Source organism: Apium graveolens, chromosome 1, assembly GCF_009905375.1.
Source record: "Apium graveolens cultivar Ventura chromosome 1, ASM990537v1, whole genome shotgun sequence".
NCBI lineage: Eukaryota > Viridiplantae > Streptophyta > Magnoliopsida > Apiales > Apiaceae > Apium > Apium graveolens.
In genome coordinates, this window is record NC_133647.1 from 135,115,843 (window position 1) to 135,129,021 (window position 13,179).

Here is a 13,179-nt window from a genome sequence, read left to right on the forward strand (position 1 = left end):
ATACAGTGCAAAATAAATTTAAAATATCATGCAATATGTTTTATAAATTACATTTTATTTATTTTTAATTTCTATCACGCTTATAAATAATATAAACTTTGCTATAGTGTTTTCATACCTATTATGATTTTTTTATTTGTTTTTTTTTTAATTTTTAATTACACATTCAGATTTTAATGCATAATAAATAAAATAGTTTTTAATGATGCTATATATTTAAATATTAGTTTTTTTTAATTATTTTAACTTGTTTGTATTTATTAGACATCTTTTTGTTGTTCGTAATTTGAAATTAACAAATATTAAAGTTTTATTGGTTTACTCAATATAGTGGTATATTACACGTGACAATTGTTTTATTTCTTATAAATAAACTATTTTTAAACTTATTTACAGCTAAACTATTTCATTTATGACTTTTACAAAAATAATAATTTGATTATATCTAAATGTATACATTTTTATACGATTTTGTTATATATTTTGATTTGTGATTAATATTTTAATATAAATATTAAGAACATAATGTGTTCTAAATTTATAATATAAAATTTTAATGTCTAATTTTCAATACTATAATAAATTTAATTTCATATTAATACAGTAAAAAATAAATTTTAACATGTCATGGAATATGTAATCACGCGTATGTATGTAAATAATATAAAACTTTGATGTATTTATTTTTTATTTATTTATTTGATTATATAGCTTTTTGATATTTGTGTAAGGTTTTTATGTAAAACAATTACATATTATAAATGGTTAGAATGAGTTTAATTTATATGAGTTCATTAGGAAAACTATTTAAAAAAAATGAGTAGTTTTGTACTTTGAACTTATGTACAACCACTGACAACCGTACCATTTTAATTTCTTGGTAATTTGAAATTAACAAATATTAAAATTTTATTGGTTTTACTCAATATAGTAGTATATTATACATGATAATTGTTTTATTTCTTATAAATAAACTATTTTTAAACTTATTTACAGCTAAACTATTTCATTTATGACTTTTACAAAAATAATGATTTGATTATATCTAAATATATACATTTTTATACGATTTTGTTATATATTTTAATTTGTGATTAATATTTTAATATAAATATTAAGAACATAATGTGTTCTAAAATTTATAATATAAAATTTTCATGTCTAATTTTCAATACTATAATAAATTTAATTTCATATTAATACACTAAAAAATAAATTTTAACATGTCATGCAATATATAATCACGCGTATGTATGTAAATAATATAAAACTTTGATGTATTTATTTTTTATTTATTTATTTGGTTATATAGTTTTTTGATATTTGTGTAAGGTTTTTATGTAAAACAATTACATATTATAAATGATTAGAATGAGTTTTATTTATATGAGTTCATTAGGAAAACTATTTAAAAAAAATTGAATAGTTTTGTACTTTGAACTTATGTACAACCAGTGGGTGAAATGGATAGCAATAATTTTTAAATGATGACGATCTAACTGTACTGTCAACAGAAAGTTCCAACATTTGATAATGCTGAACCAGCTAACAGCCTAGCTAGCTAGTTATTACTTGTCAATGTACCACAAACTCAAGTCCACTTTCACTTCCTATAATAGCCTATGTTAGTGATGTATAGAAGTATAGAATGTGGAATCAAATTGTGCAAGTGTTGGAATGATCATATAATATTGACACTTGGTTGAGATTCTTGTACACTTTACTTGCATTTTAGCTATAATAATATTGGCGAAATATTATTACATATACATAAAATGATTAATCTTTCTTTTTAAAGAAAATTAGTCTTTGTTTCGGAATGTCTTCGTTTTTTAAAAAAAACAGTTTTAAATTTGTACATAATCTAAAATTAAAATTTAATTAAAAAAATAGAGATTGATATATTTCAAATTTAAACCTTACCCTTCCATTTTATAATATGTACAAGCTCGTAGCTCATATGAATTTCTTTAAACATAATTTTATTAACTTTTTTTAATATCTTTTAAAATTTCTAATTAAATACATGAACCAACTTTATTTAAAAAAAATTATAAATTAAAACTTTACATTTTTTTTATAAAAAAGCTATTTAATTCGTAATTTATACACAACCCCGCTTAACAAACCTCCATCCAAATGAAGTAAGTAGGGGTGAGCGCGGTGCGGGCGGTGCGGTTTTTTCCTCAAACCGCAAACCAAACCGCACATGCGGTTTAATCAAATTCCAAATCGCAACCGCATCGCGTACCCTCAAAAACTGCATAAACCACACCACAAAAATGTGGTGCGTGTTGGATTTTTAACGCAGCGGGGCATGGCAAAACACTTTTACACATACAAAATCCAAATAAAAGCATATAAATCGTGAATAAAAATTCGAGGGATCGAATCTAACCTTTAAAAATAATTCGGAGACAACGATCAGAGATCCTTAGCAGTTGCTCCTCAAGTGTGAAGCACTCCACCGGTATCCACCAAGAAAACGATGTTAAGGAGGAGGAAGGAGGTGGAGAGAATTGGGTTTTCCAAACTTTTTGGGTTTTCGGGTTTGATGTGGGTTGGAATAAAATAGGGTCTATAATAGTGTATTTATAGGCAAAATTTTCAGCTGAAATTTTCCCATAAATAATATTATTATTATCCCATTTATTATTCTCATTAATAATTAAAACACCTTTTAATCATTAATCCTTTTTCTAAACACTTTAGAAATAATTCTCTCTCTTGATTTAATTTCCAAAAATTAAATCCTTTAATTAATAATATTAAGAACTTTTCTTAATTAATTTATAATCAATTAAATCTCATTTAATCAATTATTAAATTTGCCAATTAATTATTTATTTCACAAATAAATAATTATTAGCCATTATTAATTAATTCTTCCACCATAAAATCATTCTCTTTTATGGTGTGACCCTGTAGGTTCAATATTAAGCCGGTAGTAGAAATAAATAATAATAAAACTATTTTATCATTATTTATATAAATTCTCTAATTTATTAAATATGATTAATTAATTAATCACATTTATTCTACATCGTGAGTGATGCTTCTCAACATATCGCGACTATCCGGATAATATGAATTCACTGCTTAGAATACCAAGAACCTGTCAGTGAATAGTTACCGTACAATAAACTCCTTCTACCCTACAATGTCCCGATTAAATACAAGGCATGAATCTCGTGTCAAGCCTATCTAATTCAATCACTTGCTTACCATTTACTATGCGTAGTTCTATGCAAATTAGAAACTCCTTTCTAATTTCATTTACTCTGGCCAGAGATTCCTGAACTAGCATAAGTGGATCAACCTTGAACATTCGCTTCCTTCACTGGAAGGGGTAGATCCTTTATTGATCATACACTATCTTCGTGTACAAATTCCTATACCCAGAAGAGCCCTAATAATTGTCCCTGGAGACTAAGAACTAAACCAAAGCATAGTTCAGTGTACACAAGATGACTATGATGACCTCAAGTCTAAGGATACTTGTACAACTATCACTAAGTGAACAACTGCTGACACGTGAGTGAACTCCATCAGTTGTTCAGCTGTGCGAGTCATGTTCAGTGAACTTATTCTATAATAAGCACCTACATACTAGTTATAGTGTCACCACACAAATGTCTATGAGAACAGACATCCTTCATAATGAAGCAAGCATAGTATGTACCGATCTTTGCGGATTATTAATTACCAGTTAGTAATCCTACGACCAGGAACTATTTAAGTTTAGAGTTATCATCTTTTTAGGTCTCACTATTATGATCTCATCATAATCCATATAAAGCTTTACTCTAAACTATGGTATATCTTATTTAAACACTTAAATAGATAAAGCCCGTAATAAAAACAAAACAAGTATTTTATTAATATCAATGAAATCAAAACAGATTACATAAAAGTTATTCCTAAATCCTCATACATGATTGGACTTAGGACATATTCCTTTTAATCTCCCACTTGTACTAAAGCCAATCACTCTGGTAACTAATACCCATCTCATCTTTATGACGATCAAAGTGACTTTCAAAAAGTAGCTTTGTGAGTGGGTCTGCTATGTTGTTATGTGTGTCAACTCTAATTCAATACAATACAAGAAATGTTACCGCGCTCCCACTAACCCTTTTGTAGACGCATGGTTCATCTACGTTTTTGATAAAATCAAACTCTTTGATTGTCTCATCAAAACGAATGTTCCATCTTTCGAGAGGCCTGCTTTAAACCACATATGGTTCGCAGCAGCTTACACACTAGGTTTTCATTTCTCTTGGAAAGAAAACCATCTGGCTAATTGTCAGATCTCATAGTCATAGTAAGCAGCAATCGCAAGCAAAATCTGAACTGATTTTAACAGGGCTACAAGTAAAAGGTTTCATCAAAGTCAATCCATTGCCTTTGTTTGAATCCTTTTGCCACAAGCCTGGCCTTATAGGTCTCTACCTGGCCATCTGCTATAATCTATCTTTTGTATACCGTATACATAGATTCCATTCTGGATTTCATGGCACTATGTCATTTCTTTGAGTCAATCACTACTCATAGCCTCATTATAGGTCACAGGGTCGTCATCATCAATGATAGACAACTCATTATCATTCTCAATGACAAGGCCATATTACCTCTCAGGTTGGCGAGACACTCTCCCTGATCTATGAATGGGCTGTTCCACAAAAGGTTGTTCAGTCAGAACAGGTGTTTCCACTTGAACCGTAGTAGTTTGTGCTTCTTGAACTTCATCAAGTTCAATTTTGCTCCCACTGTTTCCTTCAAGGATAAACTCCTTTTCCAAGAAGGTAGCATGTCTGGAGACAAACACCCGATGATCGGTGTAAAAGTAATACCCTAAAGTCTCTTTAGGATATCCCACAAAACTACATTTTACGGATCGATATTCCATCTTATCTGGGTCAACTTACTTGACATAAGCTGGACATCCCCAAATCTTAACGTGTTTAAGACTCGGTTTCCTTTCTTTCCATATCTCATACGGAGTTTGAGGAACAGATTTGGAAAGCACCTTATTCAGTAAATATGCTGAGGTTTCCAATGCATAACCCCATAGGAATACTGGAAGATTTGCATAGCTCATCATGGACCGAACTATGTCTAACAAAGTTCGATTTCTCCTTTCAGATACCAATCTGGAGGAATCCACTGGGAGACTATACCATTTACTTTGAGATAATCTAGAAACACTCCATTAAAGTATTCACCACCTCGATCTGATCGAAGAGTTATAATACTATGTTTGGTTGTTTCTCCACTTCATACTTATACTCTTTGAACTTTTCAAAGGCTTCAGACTTGTGTTTCATCAAACACATATCCGAATCTAGATCTATCATCTATGAAAGTAATGAAGTATGAAAATCCACCCATGGCTTGCTTAGACATTGGTCCACATACATCTGTGTGTACCATTCCTAGCAAATCTGCAGCCCTCTCTCCATGTCCACTAAATGGAGCCTGCACTGCCACTATGAAGTGAGATTTTCATCATCCCTTTTCTTTTATTAGTTTGTTCAATCTGAAATAAATTATGTCACATACATACAGACCATTATTTAAAGCACCACGTCCATAAAGAATATTATCTCTAAGAATAGAACATTCATTATTCTCAATAATAAATGAAAATCCATCCAAGTCTAACATGGGAATAGAAATAATATTCCTCACAATCGAGGGAACAAAATAACAATAATTTCAAACAATAGTCTTGCCCGTAGGCCTATGTAAATGAAATGATTCTACATCTTCAGCAGCAACTCTTGCTCCATTTCCATCAGTAGAATCACCTCCTCTTCCTCAAGAGTCCTACTTCTCCTTGGTCCCTGCAACAATTGCAGATTTGAGAACCACATGCGGTATCTAATACCCAAGTAGAAATTTGATTTAATGACATATTCACTTCTATCATGAACATACCTGAATCAGAAGCGGTAGTCTTACTACCCATCTTCTTCTTCAATTCTGCAAGGTAAACCTTGCAGTTCCTCTTCCAGTGCCCCACCTTGTTACAGTGAAAGCAAACAACTTTGCTCTCGGGGTCTTCAGCTTTTGGTGGAACTGGCATTTTCTCACCTACTTTCTTCTTCTTGGAAGAGTTCCTCTTCCTTTTCTTAGGATTGGAACCTTCACCAATTAGAAGAACAGAACTCTTCTTAGGGGAAAAATTCGATTCCGCAGTCTTCAACATGTTGTGGAGTTCAGGCAGGCTGACATCCAACTTATTCATGTGAAAGTTCACCACAAACTGCGAGAACGAACTCGGAAGCGATTGCAAGACCAAGTCTTGGCTCAACTCCCCATCCATGGCAAAACCAAGTTGTCCAAGACGTTCAATCAAATTGATCATCTTAAGTACATGGTCATTCACAGATGATCCCTCAGACATCCTACAACCGAACAACTCCTTCGATATCTCATATCGAGCTGTCCTCCCTGCCACATCATACAACTCTTGTAGATGTATGAGGATAGTGTGAGCATCCATATGCTCATGTTGCTTCTGTAGCTCAATGTTCATGGAAGCTAGCATGATGCATTGAGCAACATTTGCATCATCTATCCACTTACGATACACAACGTGTTCATCATTATGTGCATCACTAGCAGGTTCAGTAGGCTTAGGTGAGTCAATCACGTATTCCAGCTTCTCAATCCTGAGAACAATTCTCAAGTTTCGAAGCCAGTCAGCATAATTAGGACCAGTCAATTTGTGAGCATCCAGTATGCTCCTGAGTGATAGTGCAGAAGATATAACATACAAAGTAAATCTGTAAATGATAAACACATAACAACACTTAGCAAATATTCGATTTCATTTCAAAACACTATATGAATCGGGTCTTTATTCATAAGTGGCTCCCACTAGTTTATCTAATTTATTCAACCCCCTACGTGAAAAATTAAGCATTCATAATGCTAGTGGGAATAGGGATCCTACATTCCATTACACAACCCCGGCTGTAGCACGAACCGCCATGCAATGTTCAATAGGCAGACAACTCTTGTCAATTACATCTCATGTTATTCCCTAATCAAAATTTAGCCTCTTGAATAATTGAGTCTCGGCTGTAGCACGACAAACTCAATATTCTAAGTCAAGTCTAACCCAACATTCCGTACAGTTGAATCAGTCCCCAAAGGCCCACGGCTGTAGCACGTACCGACCTTTAGATCCTTATTCAATGTACACATCTCTATGTAATAGACAAGTATTTCTTATTTCGAAATCAAAGCCCTCGGCTGTAGCATGAACCGACAATGATTCAAAAATAAGAACTACTTTTCTATCATGTTGGAAGGCTATGACCGACACAAGCCCGTTGTATCATTGGCCAATTACTACTTGATATTATTTAATTTTAGAGGGTTTATATTACGTTACAATCATAATCATATTATAAAGAGATTCTTCCTTTTAAATTAAATATTTCAAATCAATAATCAATAATCAGACGATTCCCAGATCGGGTGGAGCATTGTCAAGAGGCGTCACTTTATAACCCTTTCTTACAGATAGAAATCTGTTGTTGACAGAATTATCCTTTCTCTCATATCGAAAATTCATATTCAATTATGTGTTTCACAAACACAAGAATCTCATGATTGTATTCATAATATTGTTTTTAAGGTTATGAAACAATTTCACTATACTAGGTTATCTAACAAACGCCTTATGTTCATTTAAGTTCACCTAAATCTATCATCACATGATAAACTAAGCATATATCACATATATCAACATGAATAAACATCAAGGTAGACATGTTATATCATCTAGCACATAGAACTAAGCATTATACATCTCTATGTATCACATGAAGCATTTAAAAGCAATTAAAAACAATCAAAAATAGCTTTAATACACTTCATGGAAATATAAACAGTTCAAAACTTTTATATAAACTAAAATTGATCACTCCATTAGATCCGTCTCGGAAAAACGAATCCAACGGTATATTGCACGCCTAAAATGGAGTTACAAAACTCCAAGAAAATCAATTTTAATATCAACAGACGGACTGTAACGCATTACAGGAACGCGTTACAACCCCTGTAACGCATTCCGGTGATGCGTTACACCCCTTTTCAGCCATTAAAGGCTGTAACGCATTCCGCGAATGCGCCACAGGTGTGTAACGCATTCCCGGAATGCGTTACACCCCTATAATTTTTTTTTTTTAATTCAGCCGCCGTCTTTTTCTTCTCGGAAAACGAGCCTGTCAGGTATGTTTCTTCTTCCGTGCACAGCAGCACAACAGACAGCAACAGAAGCACTTGCACATGTACAGATATTTACATACATACAATTCATATATATATATATATATAATTATTTATATATCTTTATTTAATTAAGAATTTAATTGAAACAACTTCAAAAATTCATAATAAAAAATCTATACATCCTAAAATTATGAAAAAAATACCCAGACGATCTACAACACTTGTAGAACCCAGATCAACATTCAAAATTATTCTGAGAAACGATTTCTCATCAGACAAAATTAATTCATGATATAACTTGTAAAAATCATAATTAATTCATACAAGCACATAAAATTCTGAAATTTTTACCACATATCTATATGCATACAACCTATGCTCTGATACCATTGTTGGATTTTTAACGCAGCGGGGGCATGGCTAAACACTTTTACACATACAAAATCCAAATAAAAGCATATAAATCGTGAATAAAAATTCGAGGGATCGAATCTAACCTTTAAAAATAATTCGGAGACAACGATCAGAGATCCTTAGCAGTTGCTCCTCAAGTGTGAAGCACACCACCGGTATCCACCAAGAAAACGATGTTAAGGAGGAGGAAGGAGGTGGAGAGAATTGGGTTTTCCAAACTTTTTGGGTTTTCGGGTTTCATGTGGGTTGGAATAAAATAGGGTCTATAATAGTGTATTTATAGGCAAAATTTTCAGCTGAAATTTTCCCATAAATAATATTATTATTATCCCATTTATTATTCTCATTAATAATTAAAATACCTTTTAATCATTAATCCTTTTTCTAAACACTTTAGAAATAATTCTCTCTCTTGATTTAATTTCCAAAAATTAAATCCTTTAATTAATAATATTAAGAACTTTTCTTAATTAATTTATAATCAATTAAATCTCATTTAATCAATTATTAAATTTACCAATTAATTATTTATTTCATAAATAAATAATTATTAGCCATTATTAATTAATTCCTCCACCATAAAATCATTCTCTTTTATGGTGTGACCCTGTAGGTTCAATATTAAGCCGGTAGTAGAAATAAATAATAATAAAACTATTTTATCATTATTTATATAAATTCTCTAATTTATTAAATATGATTAATTAATTAATCACATTTATTCTACATCGTGAGTGATGCTTCTCAACATATCGCGACTATCCGGATAATATGAATTCACTGCTTAGAATACCAAGAACCTGTCAGTGAATAGTTACCGTACAATAAACTCCTTCTACCCTACAATGTCCCGATTAAATACAAGGCATGGATCTCGTGTCAAGCCTATCTAATTCAATCACTTGCTTACCATTTACTATGCGTAGTTCTATGCAAATTAGAAACTCCTTTCTAATTTCATTCACTCTGGCCAGAGATTCCTGAACTAGCATAAGTGGATCAACCTTGAACATTCGCTTCCTTCACTGGAAGGGGTAGATCCTTTATTGATCATACACTATCTTCGTGTACAAATTCCTATACCCAGAAGAGCCCTAATAATTGTCCCTGGAGACTAAGAACTAAACCAAAGCATAGTTCAGTGTACACAAGATGACTATGATGACCTCAAGTCTAAGGATACTTGTACAACTATCACTAAGTGAACAACTGCTGACACGTGAGTGAACTCCATCAGTTGTTCAGCTGTGCGAGTCATGTTCAGTGAACTTATTCTATAATAAGCACCTACATACTAGCTATAGTGTCACCACACAAATGTCTATGAGAACAGACATCCTTCATAATGAAGCAAGCATAGTATGTACCGATCTTTGCGGATTATTAATTACCAGTTAGTAATCCTACGACCAGGAACTATTTAAGTTTAGAGTTATCATCTTTTTAGGTCTCACTATTATGATCTCATCATAATCCATATAAAGCTTTACTCTAAACTATGGTATATCTTATTTAAACACTTAAATAGATAAAGCCCGTAATAAAAACAAAACAAGTATTTTATTAATATCAATGAAATCAAAACAAATTACATAAAAGTTATTCCTAAATCCTCATACATGATTGGACTTAGGACATATTCCTTTCAGTACGGTGTGGTGCAGTTCACTGCGGTTTGTACATTACAAGTTTGAAAATTTTAAATAAATACAAAACTTAAATTAATTAAATTTCTGAATAATATAACAAAGTCGCCAATATTTTTCAATAATACTAATTAGAAATTCTACACTGTAAAGTTTAACGAGTTTAACGTAGAAGTTTGGCTCGACAATTAAATGCGTTCACTATTAAATAGATGGCTTTGTACCATGTGTTTCATTATTTTTGAATAAACACAAATAGAATGATGACCACGCAACAATTGATCTTGTAGAAACAAGATGATCACTAAGCAAGCACTCTAGTATGTTAAATGGAATCAAACTTAATAAATGGAATCATAAAATATAACTAATATATATATATATATTAAATATTGCGGTGCGGTTTGAACCGCATTTCAGAAATTTAAAACCACAACCCGCACCGCGCAGTTTATTAAAAATTCAAACCGCAACCGCACCACGAAAATTAAAAACCGCATTTTACGGTGCGGATTGGTGCGGTGCGGGCGGTTTTTGCGGTTTGTGCGGTTTTCCAGCTCACCCCTGGAAGTAAGTCATGTTCCTAACCCTTGAACAGAGTTTAATCTAACCGAACACAACCCAACCCAACCCCGTATCTCGAAACCCCCACCCAAACAAGGCCCAAGGAGATTCTACTTGGGCTATATAAAATTTAGGAATTTTGGTTTGTTAGTTATATAATTTTTGGTGTTGTACAATTAGGGACTTTCCGGTATATGTTAAAAGAAAACAGGTGGATCCTAATTTCTAAAGTTAATTAATAGGAGCTGAGTTATTGGACATAGTGGAAGTTACGTACCCATGCTTACATCCCTGTGTTTGGCATTTGATAACATCCAAAGAGGACAACTCAGTATTTGTCTTGTGTTGTGTCATTCAGAAGCCCATATTTACCTCCTATCAACCTTGCTGCAACTGTTTCTAATGACTCAACCCTACCTAGTTACTTTTTATCTTAATGCTTCTGTTCCAAAATTTTCCATGGTTAAAAATGTGTTGGTTGGTGACTTTTGTAAAGTTGTAAAATTGTTACTTTGTTGGGAAAACCTCCTTGTGAATTATAATTAAGGTGGAGATTACATCCATCCTTGGACATGATTCATTACCGAGAGTCCTCTGCACGCACTGGGTAGAGCCTATACTTCTTCCAATATATTACCCCAAGTAATTCCTTTAGGAAGGCCTTGGCAAAACCTAGCGAGTATAAGAACAATGATGAAATGAAACTCAAGAGAAATTTATGATTGCGAAAGAAGATAAAATATAAAGATTGACAAATAAAGTGGAAGTGATACAATCACTAGTATGGGACCACAGGAGAGCACAGATGGAGGCACAAGTCAGCTGGTGGGACAGGAAACCAGGGAGAGGGAAACCAGGGAGAGGGACCAAGCTGAACTTACATTTCTTGCTAATAATAGGCCAATAGATGAGGGTCAGGGGTACGAGGTGGATACTCTACAGAGTAATGCTACAAACAGTTAGCTGAGGGACCACTAGATGCATTTAAGCTCATTTTATTTTAATTTGAGTTTCATTACAGTATGTAAAGGGTATATGTTACTTTAAAACCTGTTTTTAGATAGCATCTGGATGTAAAACAATTTCTCTCTGTCTTTTATCTATTATTCCGTTAATGGGTTTTATTGAGTAACCATCTTCAGAATTGACTTTCATTACCTGGCTAATTCTCACAGGTTTCTTAATCATCTTTCACCTTGTTATAGGTTGAGCTGAGTTTATCATTTATTTGTAAATTTACCAGGGATCTTATTAGTGGTATCAGAGCACTCGGTTCTCGGCAACGAAATGGGTCCAGGAAGGAATACGAAAATAGGAACATCCGATGATGAAGGGGGGGAGCGCTCAGATCTGAATCGAATGGAGGTAAGCCTGAGATCCCTCTTTGAATCTCAGAATCAACGTTTGGTGCAGACTTGTAATAATAATAAAGTTAATATTGAGCAAAATGCTAAGTCGATAGCAGAACTGAATGAACTGGTGTTAGGTTTGTCTATGCAAGTATCTAAGTTGGTGAAAAACGAGGGGAAGGGGTCTGAAACTCTAAAGCCTGAGGGTGGGCAAGAATAGGGTACCAATAATCATAATACTTATGGCCGACAACCCAACTTCATATCTAGAATGACTAAGGTGGAGTTCCCTAAATTCAATGGTACTGACTGGAGGTCTTGGGTGTATAGGTGTAATCAATTTTTCCAATTAGATAACATTAAGGATCCGTAGAGGGTTAGGTTGGCTGCAATACATCTAGAAGGGAAGGCGTTATTATGGCATCAGACTTATATGCAAAGATGTAATAATATAGCACCTCCCTGAGATAAATATATTGAGGCTGTCACCGTAAGATTTGGGGAGACATATGATGATCTGATGGCAGACTTAAAGGCTTTAAAGCAAACAGGGTCAGTACAAGCTTATTATAATACATTCGACGCACTTACTAGTAGGCTGAATTTACCTGAAGAATACTTGTTGAGTTGTTATTTGGGAGGATTGGAGGAGGAAATACAGTTGTCTGTGAGGATGTTTTCTCCTAGCTCTATGCAACAAGCTTTATGCTTGGCCAAGCCAAGCTTCAAGAAGCTGCAAACAAAGCTAAGAAATCTAAATTGTCTAATAAAGCTCCTTATTACCCACTCCTACTCACACTAAATCTTATAGTACTTTTACCAGATCAAATGTTTCTAAACCCAACACTATATTTACAGCTACAACAAACACAAATAGGAGGACATTGACCCCTGAGGAATTTAATGAGAAGAGAGCAAAGAATATGTGCTTCTGGTGTGATGAGAAATATGCTCCTGGT